The sequence below is a fragment of the Adiantum capillus-veneris genome, chromosome 14 (assembly GCF_014529385.1).
Source record: "Adiantum capillus-veneris isolate H3 chromosome 14, ASM1452938v2, whole genome shotgun sequence".
Lineage (NCBI taxonomy): Eukaryota > Viridiplantae > Streptophyta > Polypodiopsida > Polypodiales > Pteridaceae > Adiantum > Adiantum capillus-veneris.
Window position 1 is genome coordinate 103598869 of NC_140944.1, and position 15468 is coordinate 103614336.

Genomic DNA, 15468 nt, shown 5'->3' on the forward strand with positions numbered 1-15468 from the left:
CCTTACCTCATTATCTTCCTTACTACATGCACGAGTAGCAAGCCCGTTCTCACTCACTCACCATTCCTTTCACCTTGTTCTCCGACCACCCCATCCCACACTTGGGCATGGATCTTGAAATTGTTTTCCATGGCATGTTTAATTGTGTATTTTCGTGCGTCCTAGCCGCATTCCATGCTAGGTGGTGCCCCTATTGTGTACCTCCCATGATGAGGCTATTGTGCATAGTCTTGGTGTAGAGGCCACCGGGTCTGTTTTGCGCTTCCGCCCTTCATTGTATTGCATGGCCTATTCACCAAGTAGAGTAAGGCTTGATGGTCTAAAAAAAAGACAAACTTGTTAGCTAACAAGGAGTGTCAGAATTTCTTGGTTAAATATACCATACCCATACCTTGTCTTTTTGTGGTTGTATAGTTCTTTTCCGCCAAATTTAATTATCTGCTAGCATAGGAGATAGAAAAATCAAATTTTCCTTCTCTTGGTTGGGCTAAGATGCAACCAGTGGCATAACTTGAAGCATCGACATGTACGTGGAACACTTTGTTCCAGTCTGGAGCTTTCAGTATTGGTGTTGAGCTTAAAGATTGCTTAAGATTTTGAAGGGTTTATCACATTCATCAGTCCATTTGAAGTGAGTGATAAGGCTATATATGGGCCGAGCAATTACCACATACATGTAGATAAATCTACGATAGTAACCACCATGTCCCATAAATGCCTGCACTTCTTTGATCGTTTTTGGCCTAGCCATTTCCACGATCATTGCCACCTTTTACATGTCTATGGCTATACCATTTTTTGACACAATAGGTCGAAGAATTTTTCCTTGTCTAACCATAAAAATGCATTTTTTAGGATTTAAGCAAATCATATATAGACGGAATTTCTCAAAGACACATCCTAAATGTTCAAAATGACTTTCTCATTCTGTGGAGTGCACACAAAGATCATCCATGTATACCTCCAAGAACGTCCATAGATACTCTTTAAAGGCATGGTTCATTAACCTGTGGAATGTTGCCGGTGCATTGATCAATCTAAAAGGCATTGCTCAATAAGCAAAAACTTTCCACTCTGTGGCAAAGGCCATTATATGTTGGTTCTTGGGATCAATAGTCAGTTGGTTGTATCCAGAGAAGCCATCCAAAAAGCTATAGGCTTCCTTGCTAGATACTCGTTTTAGTACGTGATCAGTGATGGGAAGAGGATAGTTATTGTGTATGGTGACGGAGTTCACCTTTTGAGATTTACACGCACTCTAAGTTTTCCATTCTTTTTAGGCACCACTACAATTGGTGATACCCCATCAGTGTGTTCTATTTTATCAATAAACTCAGTTTCCTTGAGTTTCTCTATCTCTTCCTAGATTTTCTTGGCAAAGGTTTCATTAAAGGTGTATGGTCTTTGTCTACTTGGCTTATTATCATCTCTCATAGGGATAGTGTGTTGGCATATGCGGCTCAATGGGAGTTCCAAGTTGTAAAGAACAGGTGAGCTAGTGGGCCTAGGTTGCAGATTTAGTAAATGGTGGAGCCCTAAAGGCCTTGGGTGCGCGGACATTGCATATTCTTACCCTAGGTATATAAGGCAGCATGTAAAATAAATTAGGGTCCTCAAGCTCATTTGTTGAGAGCACTCTTTAGTGAGAGCTTCTCCTTGATCATGTGACTTGATTAACACTAATCAATGCTTAATTATCTTTCACACTTTGATTATCTAGATCGTAACTAATTAGTGGTTAATCCCTCTCTAATCTTGTGTGATTTCCCTCTCTTGCTTGTGTGTGCATGTAGGTTTTATTGGAGTGTGGTGCCCGATAGATCTATTTGTGTGTGCTTGTAATTAGTGTGTTGCATGATAGGATTAGTGTTGTGTGTGTCTTGCAATTGTTAGCGCGTTGATCGGAGATGAAGGGAAGTGGATGTGGAGATGGCCAACCATTGTGGCTTAGCTCCTTCATAGGCCAAGAAGCTGAACTCATAGAGTCACCATTCGTGTTGCCATGATTAGCTCAGTAATCATGTGAGTGTTTCCATTCCCTAGCCGGGTAGCTCATCCCTCTGAATTGATAATTTTGTTGTTCATTGGAGCTATGCAACGATGAAACCCCCAACAAATGGGATGCCTAGTGCTAGGAGAGAGGGGGTCGATCAAGGCAAGGAAAAGCTCTCACTTTTTGGCATACTCTCCCACACACTCACACATTCTCTCATGAGTTGATCAAGAAATCCATATCCTTCTCTAAGCTTGAGAAGTAGAGAGCCTACACCAACACCTCTTGGCTATGGAATGAAAATCCAACCAAGAGTGAAGCTTCAAAGCAATGCTTATCATATTCTTCATCTCCATTACTAAGCTATGCTATGCTCTAAGAGTAATGATATGTGAAGAGACTGCTTCTTTCTCGTAAGAATACATCTTCTTCTCTTCTCTTCCCTCACTCCCTGCTAGCTCTCTCCACCTTTGAAGGTTTTTGAGGTCTTGGGATTGAAGTCAGGGACAAGTTCATGTTATTGTAAGTTAATTACGAGGATAATATTGGTGCACGAAGCTTACCATCTTCATGGCATCAAAAGGAACACAAAGAATGTATTGTACCAAGTCTCTCTTTATGAGAGAACCTATAATACAAAATCCTTTTGGAGGGGGGACCGGCTCCAAGTAAAACTGGTCCTCAATTGTTGTCAAATCTCTAGTTCTCTCTCTCTTTTGCAAGTATTATTCATGGCAATCTAACTAGTTGTAATGTTTATTTTGTTATCTTCAATCAAGTACTCTCCCTGTGTTCATTAGGAATTATCTCAAGAAAATGCTCACTATTGTCACTTTAATTCCGCTACAATCAATGTTATTAGCCATATTTTGGTACATGAAGATCTTCAGGTTACTAGGCATTCCTTTTGGCTTTGGAGTATCAATGAAAGAAAGATGGGATTGGGTATTAGGAAATCTTAGAGAGAAGATAAACATATGGTTGGGTTTTCAATCCAACATTGCAAGCAGAGTGTTGGTGATTAATCACTTTATGGCTGCTTACCGGTTGTTTTTCCTTAGTTGTTGTCTAAGATCTCCTAACTCACACCTCAATGAAATTATCAAGATCTACGGGAATTTCTTATGGGTAAGTGATCCCTTTAAGAAAGGGGTAGCTAAACTTAATTGGGATATATGTACTCTCCCTAAGAGCCAAGGAGTACTTGGGGGTGAGAAATATCAAGACTTCGGCTGACAAACTTGCCATCAAAACTATTATCAGGGCTCTGGATCAACCCAAATCTAGAATTTGCTGTTCAAGAATATCAATGAGTTTCATATCCATTGGCAAAAGCTTTGGAATAATCTCCCTTGAATTACTATTTTTTTGGCCCAGTAGAAATCACAATAGTAGGATCCTCTCTACTGAAGTCAATATGGCAGGAATGGAACAGGTGGAGGTCTCTACTTGTTTTTAGTCAAAGTCATAGGCAAGACCAAAGGATAAGAAAGGAAGAATCCGTCTAATGGACTAGAGACCCCATTCCCCAAATCTCAAATGTTGAAGCCAAGACAACTAAAAGAATTCATTACAAGGGGTTAAGAACTTGGGGAGACCTTTTGAACCCCCCAACCAAGAGCTGGCTCTCTGTTGACCAGCTGCTCTTCAAAGATAATTTTGAACCATGGAAATTGCAGCTTATGGAAAAAAGAGCTCTGCCTCTTCCACAAGGACTTATACTGGATCTTTGAGGTTGTTAATCCCCCTTCCTCCAAAGAGGTAAGATGGAGAGTTAGAGCTGCTCTCAACAACCCCCCTACCTGGACATCAGAGTTAGACCCTCCTCTGCACATCACTCTCAACATGAGATGGAATGTGTCACTGGAAAGGAAGTAGTGGAGGTATAAATTTCAGACAATCTGGAACAAATGTATCCATCCTAATCAGTCTGTACTCCTATGGCTTATTCTTCACAAAGCCATGTGGATTGGAGAAAGGATCAGCAGGGCATGACCAAGTGATGGCCTGTGCCCTAGGTGAAAGAGGTCCTTCAAGGATATTCCTCACCTTTTCTTGAATTGCAAGCCCAACATTCCTATCCTTGAACCCCTAATTAAAACTCTAGGCTTTCACCCTTGTTGGAAACAACCGTTGTTAGGTGATTTAGTGAGGATTCTTTCTCAGTTTTGGGCTTGGAGCAGGGTAGAATTTCTATTGGTTATTTGTTTATATAGAAACTCCTCACTCTTTATTAATGCCTATGAGACACCTAGTCTGAAGGTTTTTTTTTACTGGCTGCCATGTGCAGGATGCCAATCTAAAACTAGATTAAGTCAAAAAATATACACTACAAGAGGTTGTGTGCTCTTGTGACGCTGTTAGCGACGGAAATACACTGGGTTTTTATAACCCCCGGCGTCGCTAAAACCGTCGCTACGAGCGTCGCTACGAGAGCGTCGCTATATGCGTCGCTATAAGCGTCGCAATATAGAGACGCTCATAGCGACGGTTATAGCGACGTTTACACTGAAGACTATAGCGACGCTCATAGCGACGCTACAGAGCCATAAATAGCGAAGGTTATAGCGACGCCCGAGAGAATTTTTTTTTGGTGGCAGGGCATTCAACCATATTGTACTTGATTCACTTTTTTAAAAAAGTGCAAGGGTAGATAATAGACCCAAAATAGTCACCCAAAAGACGCATTGTTTGCAAAATTGACAATTGTACACATCATAGGCAAAATGAATTGATTGGCAAATGTAATAATGACAATTGTACAACATCATAGGCATAAAGAATTGATTGGCAAAAGGAACTGCGGTGACAAATGTAATAATATACATGGTTCAAAAAGACGTATAAAATCCATCTCATGATACATAAGCTATGAGAAACCCTAAACTAATGCTATCTAGCTACGGCTAAACTGACGTCGTCTAGTCAGACGTCTCATCGCGTCCAAGCGGCGTATCTGTCGGATTCTGCAAAAAAAGACAATAAGACAGCTTTCAATAAGTATAAACATATAACGAAATTTATAAAACAATACAAAAAATAAAAAAGAGTAAACCCTAATACTAACCATGCCGCCGCGAGAACTGAGAATGTCCATCAGGGTGTTTAAGCCCTTCCTGCCTGCGTACTCGCGCTCGTAGGGTGTGGGATCACGTCCTGTCATCGACCACTGTCAAAACATACAAAGATTTCATTATGTTAGAATTAAAAAACTCATAAACCCTAAACTATCGAACATAAAGAGCAATGTGAAAACACTTACAAAATCGGCCTCAAATGATGCCCATCCACCGCTCCCCAAGTGGTGCGAGCTCCCTGCCTCTACTCGCGCTCTGGCTGCATCCTTTTGTTGCTTCCACTTGTCGGGATTCTCGCGCGCTGCTTTCTTCGCATTCTTCCAATCTTCTTTGGCCAGCCAATCTGGCCTGTTCCACCCATTCTTGATTGCTTTTTGCACTTCGGAACGCTTGTGTTTGCAGTATTCGCACATTCGAATCTTCATCAGGTCTTCATTGAAGCGCTGATCCCGTGTTGGAACGGTAAACTCATCATGAAGTATGCTGATGACTCTGTTTTTTAAATCACTTGGTACTTCACTCCATTTGTTTAGTATGTAGTGTCTAAACAGCTGAGAGCAAAGACCACGCATGCGCGAGATCACCTTCTTGCCGTCATCATCCATGATGATGCCGCCGCTGAAGTCGATGGAGTAAGACAAGCCCTCTGGCCGGTGACGCGTGAATCTGGGTGTCCCGGCAGGGGTCTCTAGCAGCGTGTCGATGGGGGTACGGACGTCAGGTGTCTCCACCGGCGTTTGGGCCCCGAAGCGAGGAGTGTCGAGTGGGGTGGCTCCTGGCGGAGTAGGTAGAGGTGTGTAGCTTCTAGGAACAGTCAGCCGTGCAAAACCTGGCGTAGATGGCGATGCTGTGGCTGGTGTGGGGGCGGGCAAAGAAGGGGAGGGTAAAGAGCCTCGTCGAACACGAGGCGGTGTGGAGGCATCGGTGGTGGAATCCCCACAACAACCGCCACCGCCACCACTAGAGTGCCGGTGTCTAGACGAGTGTGAAGCTCGTCTCGTCGACGCCGAAGCTTCGGAGCGCGCCGAATGCTCCGAAAGAGAGGGAGATGCGGATGAAGTAGGAACGCGCGATGATGCGCCAGAGCGATGACGCTTCACGTACCACTATCTCTGCTGCGGTGACAAAGAAGAAAGAAACTCCTCATCATCCATACCTGCATTAAACACACGAATATTTAAACTTAATATTGAATGAATAGAGTAGACAATGACGCAAAGACCATTAAATACAATGACGTAATGACGCATATAAATACAATGACGCAATGAATTGAGTGATAGAAGAGGCAAGTCGAAAACTCAGAATTTTCAATCAAAAGATGTGAGCGCGAGTAGAAAAGAGCGTTATACACCATGGAAGGTACTTAGAGAGCCAAAGCTTTTACAACACGGAGCAAAATTGTTCAAATACAATATTTGTGGCTTTAAGAGATCTCTCTCTCATCCTCGCATAACTCAGCATAACTTCCTATATCTATATAGAGCTCTCCGTTTAAACACATATCCTCTGTTTCATTTTGTAGCTCCTCTGCATGCACCCCATATAGAGTAGTAGCATCTTGATGCTCGTCTGGCACCACCGCAGTGGCTTTTGATTGAGCATCTTCTCTGATCTCCTCCATTGATGCCGTTGTGATTGGCACATGGTAGCCTTCATACGTCCTTGCACTACGAGGGGCTACCTCTATGGCGTACCACCAGTTTGATGTAGACTTTGTAGGATGAAATATTACCTGCCAGAGCCACATAACTTACATGAGAGCTTTCAAGCACATAACTTGTAAAAGGGGGATGCTAACTATTTACATACTTACTTGTTCACAATGCTCGGGTAATACGAAAGTGTCTCTTAGGTCAGTCCATTTCTTAGTAGAATCCACCTCAAGAAAACCAGACTCTCCTCTACGCACAGTAGCGTTGCGACCCTCCATGATTATCTTGAACCATTGCACGTCGAACAAGTCGACAAAAATCCTCTGTAATCGATCCTCAACCAACCTTCTGCCATGCTACCCTCCGGACGTGCCTTTTGACGCACATATCCCTTAAGCGTTTTCATGAAACGTTCTAAGAAGAACATCCATCTGGAATGAACTGTGCCAGCTATTTCCACCTCATCAACTATGTGAACAAGAAGATGCACCTGAATGGTTAGCATTGTAGTAGGAAAATGTTTCTCAAACATGCACACAAGCTCCGCAGCATTTAGTTTGGCAAATGGTATGGAGTCTACGTTGATCTCCTTTTGTGAGATCCATTGCACCAGCTTTGCAAGTTTGTAGATTGTGTTACGGATGTCGAGAGACAAACATCCCTCAATGGCAACCGGTAAAATAAACTGTAAAGTATGTGCAGCAATGATATTAAAGTCCACATTTTATGCAATGATATTAAAGTCCACTATGAACGTACCTGACACATTTTATGCCAATCGTGTGACTTCAAACTGGTAAGCTTTCCTTCTTTAGTGAAACACGTTAGGAGCGAGTGCATTACGCCAGTGGGGGTCCGCAAAGATCGAATGGTCTCTTTTACTTTGCGTTCTTGGGCTCCTGTGAAAATCCATGGTGCTTTAGGGAGTTTTATCGATCCATCAGACACTGTTTGCGACCAATATTGCTCCATACGATCCACATTTCTAAGGTCAACTCTGGCTCCCAAAGTATCTTTCTTGCCGGTCAGATGGTCCCATAGTAGATTACCCACATTCTTGAATATGTGCATTGGATCGAGCAAGTGATTGATCATGAGTCGGGGCCAGTATGGTAACTCGTACCATAGAGATAGTCTCTTCATCCCTGGAGGCAATCCGTCATCGCACATCTCCTTCTGCTCTAACCATGCTTGTGCAGACATCCTTGGTGGCTCTCTTCCCAAAAAGCCGTCGCGTAACACATGATTCTCTGAAAGATACGCTTGATGACCTTCGTAGATTTGCTTCTTCAGTGAGGGTGCCCTACGTGCATTCAGTCTAGGTCCACATGTGACACATGCTCTGTATCCGCTTGTTTGAAGCCCTGCATGTATACACATGATAATAGATCAACTATGGGAAAAAAAAAGATTTACAGTGTCTGAGTGAGGAGTGTCAATAGATCACCTGAGCATTCTGTTAGCCCGGGATAGTCATGCATGGTCCACATTAGAATGCCTCTGATCAAAGCATTCCGTCGTCCTGTGTGTCGGCTCATATCCACCACCTCTATGCCAATCCACAATTGTTGTAGCTCTTCCAATAGTGGACAAAGATACACATCCATATTCCCCACTTTATATCGCCCTGGCACAATCAAGCTTAGCCATAGGTGCCCCTTCTTCGTAGTCAACCACGCGGGAATGTTGTAGTTGACGATGACAACGGGCCATACACTGTAAGATGTTGATCTTTGACCAAATGGATTTACGCCATCCATAGCAAGGCCTAAGCGCAAATTTCGAGCTTCCCTAGCAAAATCCGACCATGTTCCATCTATATGTTTCCACGCTACGCAATCTGCAGGAATTCGTAGCACACCATCCGAAGATTTATTCTCCTCATGCCATGATGCTAGGGCGGCCATGGACTTACATTCGAAGAAATGCTTGATGCGAGGAAGCAGAGGGAAATGTCGCAAAACCTTTTGTGGAGATTTTTGTCCCGTGGAGATCTACTCGATATCTTTCGGAATCACATTTCGGACACTTCTCCATGTCTATGTATTCCCCTCTGAAAAGAATGCAGTCATTAGGACAAGTGTGGATAGAATTGTAATCCATCCCCAAGTTTCGCAAAATCTTTCTTGCTTCATCTCAGGAATCTGGCATCACATTGTCAGCTGGTAGTATGTGCTCTTTCAGCAATCTACACAACATAAAAATATGATACAGTCGTGTAAAAATCTATCAGATCATTATACATTTAGAGTTTTATTAAAGTAAACTAATTGTAATAGATCACCTGAAAAGCGCTGTGACGCTAGTGTCACTCCATCCAAACTTTGCCTGCATGTTGAGAAGAACCAGGAGTGCTTTCAATCTAGACATACGTGCTCCATTATACAATGGCGTATCGGCTTCACTTTTCATATCATCATAGATAAGCCTTTCTGAATCCATGATCGTCTCGATCATTTCATCAATCTCAGGCTCAATCATTGCCTCGTTGGGAATGTGCTCTGCATGATCATCCCCCGAGCTGTCAGAGGCTACATCTTGTGGCCTCACATATGCTGCTTGACCAAAGCGCCTGCGAACACGTCTATTGGGTTGCAAGATTGCTGCTTGTTGGCCAGCGTCAGAGTCCGACGAGTTATAATTGGCAACAACTCGATCTATAATAGATGGATCGAACTCGCCAAATTCGCGAATGTGCTGCAAAGAAACACGTCTTGTCCGTCGCACAGCATGCTTGCATTGATTACAAGGACATAAGACCCTCGTTGAGAGATAGGTGTTTCGGTTGGACGGTCCCACATCCCCGTCACTACTCATAATGAGGATAAAAAACTTATAACCTGGACAACAAATTTAATATTCTATTGGCATTCTTCGTCTTATCTCTCTCTCTCTCTCTCTCTCTCTCTCTCTCTCTCTTTACCTCACATTCTCTAGTCATGTCCAATCCCCGCACACCTCGGTCTAGAGGTGCACGGAGATCAGAACCACCGGGTTATAATCTCGTCTTTATTGGTCAATACCTATATTTGTGGGTACAAGAAATCTACACACCCACCACTACAAGAGGTTATTCATATTAGCGACGCCCACACAGCGACGCTCAAAAAAAAAATTCCCGGCGTCGCTATGAGCGTCGCAAATTTCTTTGTAGATTTGTGACGCTTATAGCGACGCTCATAGCGACGCCGGCTGGGCTAAAAAAATAACCGAGCGCGCCCAAAAACTCAGATCTCAGATCTGAGTTTTTCGGCGTCCTCAAGCAAGGAGCAGGTAATGCTCTCCCTCACTCTTTCTCTCTCTCTCTCTCTCTCTCTCTCTCTCTCTCTCTCTCTCTTTTTCTTCTCCACACACACACACACACACACACACACGAGGAGAGGAAGGAGAGCCAGGTATGCTCCTTCCCTCTCCTCATTCTCATGTTCCCTTCCCCTCTTTCTCTCTCCCTCTCTCTCTCTCTCTCTCTTTTTCTTCTCCACACACACACACACACACGAGGAGAGGAAGGAGAGCCAGGTATGCTCCTTCCCTCTCCTCATTCTCATGTTCCCTTCCCCTCTTTCTCTCTCTCTCTCTCTCTCTCTCTCACACACACACACACACACACACACACATACACACACACACATAGTGTTTTTGAGAGAGAGAGAGAGAGAGAGAGAGAGAGAGAGAGAGTACAAACAAAAACAAAAACGCACACACACATACATAAACAAAGAGTGCACACACACATTGAGAGAGAAAAAGAGAGAGAGAGCATGCATAAACAAAAAACGCACGCATTGAGAGAGGAAAAGAGAGAGAGAACATGCATAAACAAAAAACGCACACATTGAGAGAGGAAAAGAGAGAGAAAACATGCATACGATCCAAAAAAACGCACACACATTGAGAGAGAAAGAGAGAGAAACTAATTTAACGTCGTAGGAAACTAATTAAAATTAAAAGAACTAAAGATCTAGCCGACGAGGAGTTGAACTCAAGACCTATTATTCAAGAGGGAAATGGCATAATCAATCTATCATACTTGGCATGGGTGATAGAAAGGTTATACCATTTATCTCTTTTTATTGGCACACACATCCACACACGCGCACACACACAAGAAGAAGAGAGTTATAACGTCGTAGGAAACTATCTTAAAAGACGTTAAAGATTAGGTTATATGTAGACTTACATTAAATTAGATTTAGGTTTATTTTTAACTAGATTTACGTTTATTTACACTAGATTTAGATTTACGTTATATTAGATTAGATTTAGGTCTCCATAGACTGCGATGCCTGCATGAAGCGGGTGAAGAAAGCCCTCAATGGAATATAGGGTATTGCTGCCTTCACTCATGGTGGGCTCCATTGATCCAAAAGTACTGGTGAAATGTCTTCAGAAGATAGGGAAGAAGGTGGATCTTCAGGGCGGCAAGAGTCACTACATCCCCAACACAATGACCATCTAGACAACCTCTAGTCATTCAACAGCAACTTCAAAGTTAGTAACAAGAGCAAGAACGGTCTAAAGGGCCAATTGCTGTCGTCAGATGTGGATGGAGATGAGGCAGCGTCACCGCCGGAAGTTAACTCTCACATCTTTAGTGATGAGAATGCCAACTCTTGCCGAGTTATGTGAAAAATTATGTGTTAAATCAGTTTTAAGGTTCTTATAATCCCTGTTAGTTTAGTTGTTAGTTTAGTTCTTTGTTTTTAATATAACATAATTTACGTTAGATTTAGATTTATGTTATATTAGATTAGACTTAGGTTTATTTAGGTTTACCCACACACACACACACACACACACACAAGAAGAAGAGAGTTTTAACGTCGTAGGAAACTATCCCAAAAGACGTTAAAGAGTAGGTTAGATGTAGACTTACGTTAAATTAGATTTAGGTTTATTTTTAGTTAGATTTACGTTTATTTAGATTTACGCTTATTTACGTTAGATCGAGTCCACGCAAGAATTACTTACGGTTTAGGGTTTAGAGTTAGACGAACAGTGAAAAGATCTACTGTGAAAAGATGTTAAGATGCTGTGAAGTGCTACAGCTAGAGAAGAGGCAAAGGGGTTTTGTCCACTACATGCAGTATCATGTAGACGTGGGTGTGTAGATTTCTTGTACCCACAAATATAGGTATTGACCAATAAAGACGAGATTATAACCCGGTGGTTCTGATCTCTGTGCACCTCTAGACCGAGGTGTGCGGGGATTGGACATGACTAGAGAATGTGAGGTAAAGAGAGAGAGAGAGAGAGGAGAGAGAGAGAGAGAGAGAGAGAGATAAGACGAAGAATGCCAATAGAATATTAAATTTGTTGTCCAGGTTATAAGTTTTTTATCCTCATTATGAGTAGTGACGAGGATGTGGGACCGTCCAACCGAAACACCTATCTCTCAACGAGGGTCTTATGTCCTTGTAATCAATGCAAGCATGCTGTGCGACGGACAAGACGTGTTTCTTTGCAGCACGTTCGCGAATTTGGCGAGTTCGATCCATCTATTATAGATCGAGTTGTTGCCAATTATAACTCGTCGGACTCTGACGCTGGCCAACAAGCAGCAATCTTGCAACCCAATAGACGTGTTCGCAGGCGCTTTGGTCAAGCAGCATATGTGAGGCCACAAGATGTAGCCTCTGACAGCTCGGGGGATGATCATGCAGAGCACATTCCCAACGAGGCAATGTTTGAGCCGAGATTGATGAAATGATCGAGACGATCATGGATTAGGAAAGGCTTATCTATGATGATATGAAAAGTGAAGCCGATACGCCATTGTATAATGGAGCACGTATGTCTAGATTGAAAGCACTCCTGGTTCTTCTCAACATGCAGGCAAAGTTTGGATGGAGTGACACTAGCGTCACAGCGCTTTTCAGGTGATCTATTACAATTAGTTTACTTTAATAAAACTCTAAATGTATAATGATCTGATAGATTTTTACACGACTGTATCATATTTTTATGTTGTGTAGATTGCTGAAAGAGCACATACTACCAGCTGACAATGTGATGCTAGATTCCCGAGATGAAGCAAGAAAGATTTTGCGAAACTTGGGGATGGATTACAATTCTATCCACGCTTGTACTAATGACTGCATTCTCTTCAGAGGGGAATACATAGACATGGAGAAGTGTCCGAAATGTGATTCCGAAAGATATCGAGTAGATCTCCACGGGACAAAAATTCCACAAAAGGTTTTGCGACATTTCCCTCTGCTTCCTCGCATCAAGCATTTCTTCGAATGTAAGTCCATGGCTGCCCTAGCATCATGGCATGAGGAGAATAAATCTTCGGATGGTGTGCTACGAATTCCTGCAGATTGCGTAGCGTGGAAACATATAGATGGAACATGGTCGGATTTTGCCAGGGAAGCTCGAAATTTGCGCTTAGGCCTGGCTATGGATGGCATAAATCCATTTGGTCAAAGATCAACATCTTACAGTGTATGGCCCGTTGTCATCGTCAACTACAACATTCCCCCGTGGTTGACTACGAAGAAGGGGCACCTATGGCTAAGCTTGATTGTGCCAGGGCAATATAAAGTGGGGAATATGGATGTGTATCTTCGTCCACTATTGGAAGAGCTACAACAATTGTGGATTGGCATAGAGGTGGTGGATATGAGCCGACACACAGGACGACGGAATGCTTTGATCAGAGGCATTCTAATGTGGACCATGCATGACTATCCCAGGCTAACAGAATGCTCAGGTGATCTATTGACACTCCTCACTCAGACACTGTAAATCTTGTTTTTTCCCATAGTTGATCTATTATCATGTGTATACATGCAGGGCTTCAAACAAGCGGATACAGAGCATGTGTCACATGTGGACCTAGACTGAATGCACGTAGGGCACCCTCACTGAAGAAGCAAATCTACGAAGGTCATCAAGCGTATCTTCCAGAGAATCATGTGTTACGCAACGGCTTTTTGGGAAGAGAGCCACCAAGGATGTCTGCACAAGCATGGTTAGAGCAGAAGGAGATGTGTGATGACGGATTGCCTCCAGGGATGAAGAGACTATCTCTATGGTATGAGTTACCATACTGGCCCCGACTCATGATCAATCACTTGCTCGATCCAATGCACATATTCAAGAATGTGGGTAATCTACTATGGGACCATCTGACCGGCAAGAAAGATACTTTGGGAGCCAGAGTTGACCTTAGAAATGTGGATCGTATGGAGCAATATTGGCCGCAAACAGCGTCTGATGGATCGATAAAACTCCCTAAAGCACCATGGATTTTCACACGAGCCCAAGAACGCAAAGTAAAAGAGACCATTCGATCTTTGCGGACCCCCACTGGCGTTATGCACTCGCTCCGAACGTGTTTTACTAAAGAAGGAAAGCTTACCGGTTTGAAGTCACACGATTGGCATAAAATGTGTCAGGTACGTTCATAGTGGACTTTAATATCATTGCATAAAATGTGGACTTTAATATCATTGCTGCACATACTTTACAGTTTATTTTACCGGTTGCCATTGAGGGATGTTTGTCTCTCGACATCCGTAACACAATCTACAAACTTGCAAAGCTGGTGCAATGGATCTCACAAAAGGAGATCAACGTAGACTCCATACCATTCGCCAAACTAAATGCTGTGGAGCTTGTGTGCATGTTTGAGAAACATTTTCCTACTACAATGCTAACCATTCAGGTGCATCTTCTTGTTCACATAGTTGATGAGGTGGAAATAGCTGGCACAGTTCATTCCAGATGGATGTTCTGCTTAGAGCGTTTCATGAAAACGCTTAAGGGATATGTGCGTCAAAAGGCACGTCCGGAGGGTAGCATGGCAGAAGGTTGGTTGGTATCAGAGTCCCTAGTGTACATTGGAGAGTGGCTAGACGGATTTGATAAATCCCGGGACACGCTATGGCGAACCATAGATGATGAGCGCATATCTGGGATTGTCATGTGCAATCTCGGTGTTGAGAAGAAGATGACAGAAGATCTAGAGGCTAAAATCAACTGATTTTGCATGCTTCACAATCCAGTGATGCAAAAGTGGATTTCACAATATGAGGATGCAAAGCAAGAGCGACAAAGGGCACGAATCGAGTGGAGACGGGGAAGACGACCACCGATGCACTATCCAGCGGTTCTGGAGAGCCTACCGACCTTCATGAGCTTAAGATGGTTGCACAACCAATTGAAAAGCGCACAACAATGCAGTGACGTAGTGACTGAAGAAGAGTGGGAGTACTCTCGGGGTTGCGCGACCAAGGTAAGTTTGCAATGTACGACTAGCAAGTGACTTTATTTATAAACGTTTAAACGGCCACTCATAATCTTTGTTCGTTGTAGTATAAGTCATACACAGCAGCATGGTGTAAAGGTCGACATTTTAGGGTGGAACGAATCGACAAAAAGCGTTTTACTCAAGATTGTGGAATCATGGCAAAATTTGAACAGTCTAGTTGACGACGTTCCTCTGATGCAGATCCTGTGGTGGCGGAACTCACTTACTTCGGCACGCTGCAAGAGATTTTGAGGATCGATTACAGAGGATTTTTTGTCGACTTGTTCGACGTGCAATGGTTCAAGATAATCATGGAGGGTCGCAACGCTACTGTGCGTAGAGGAGAGTCTGGTTTTCTTGAGGTGGATTCTACTAAGAAATGGACTGACCTAAGAGACACTTTCGTACTACTCGAGCATTGTGAACAAGTAAGTATGTAAATAGTTAACATCCCCCTTTTACAAGTTATGTGCTTGAAAGCTCTCA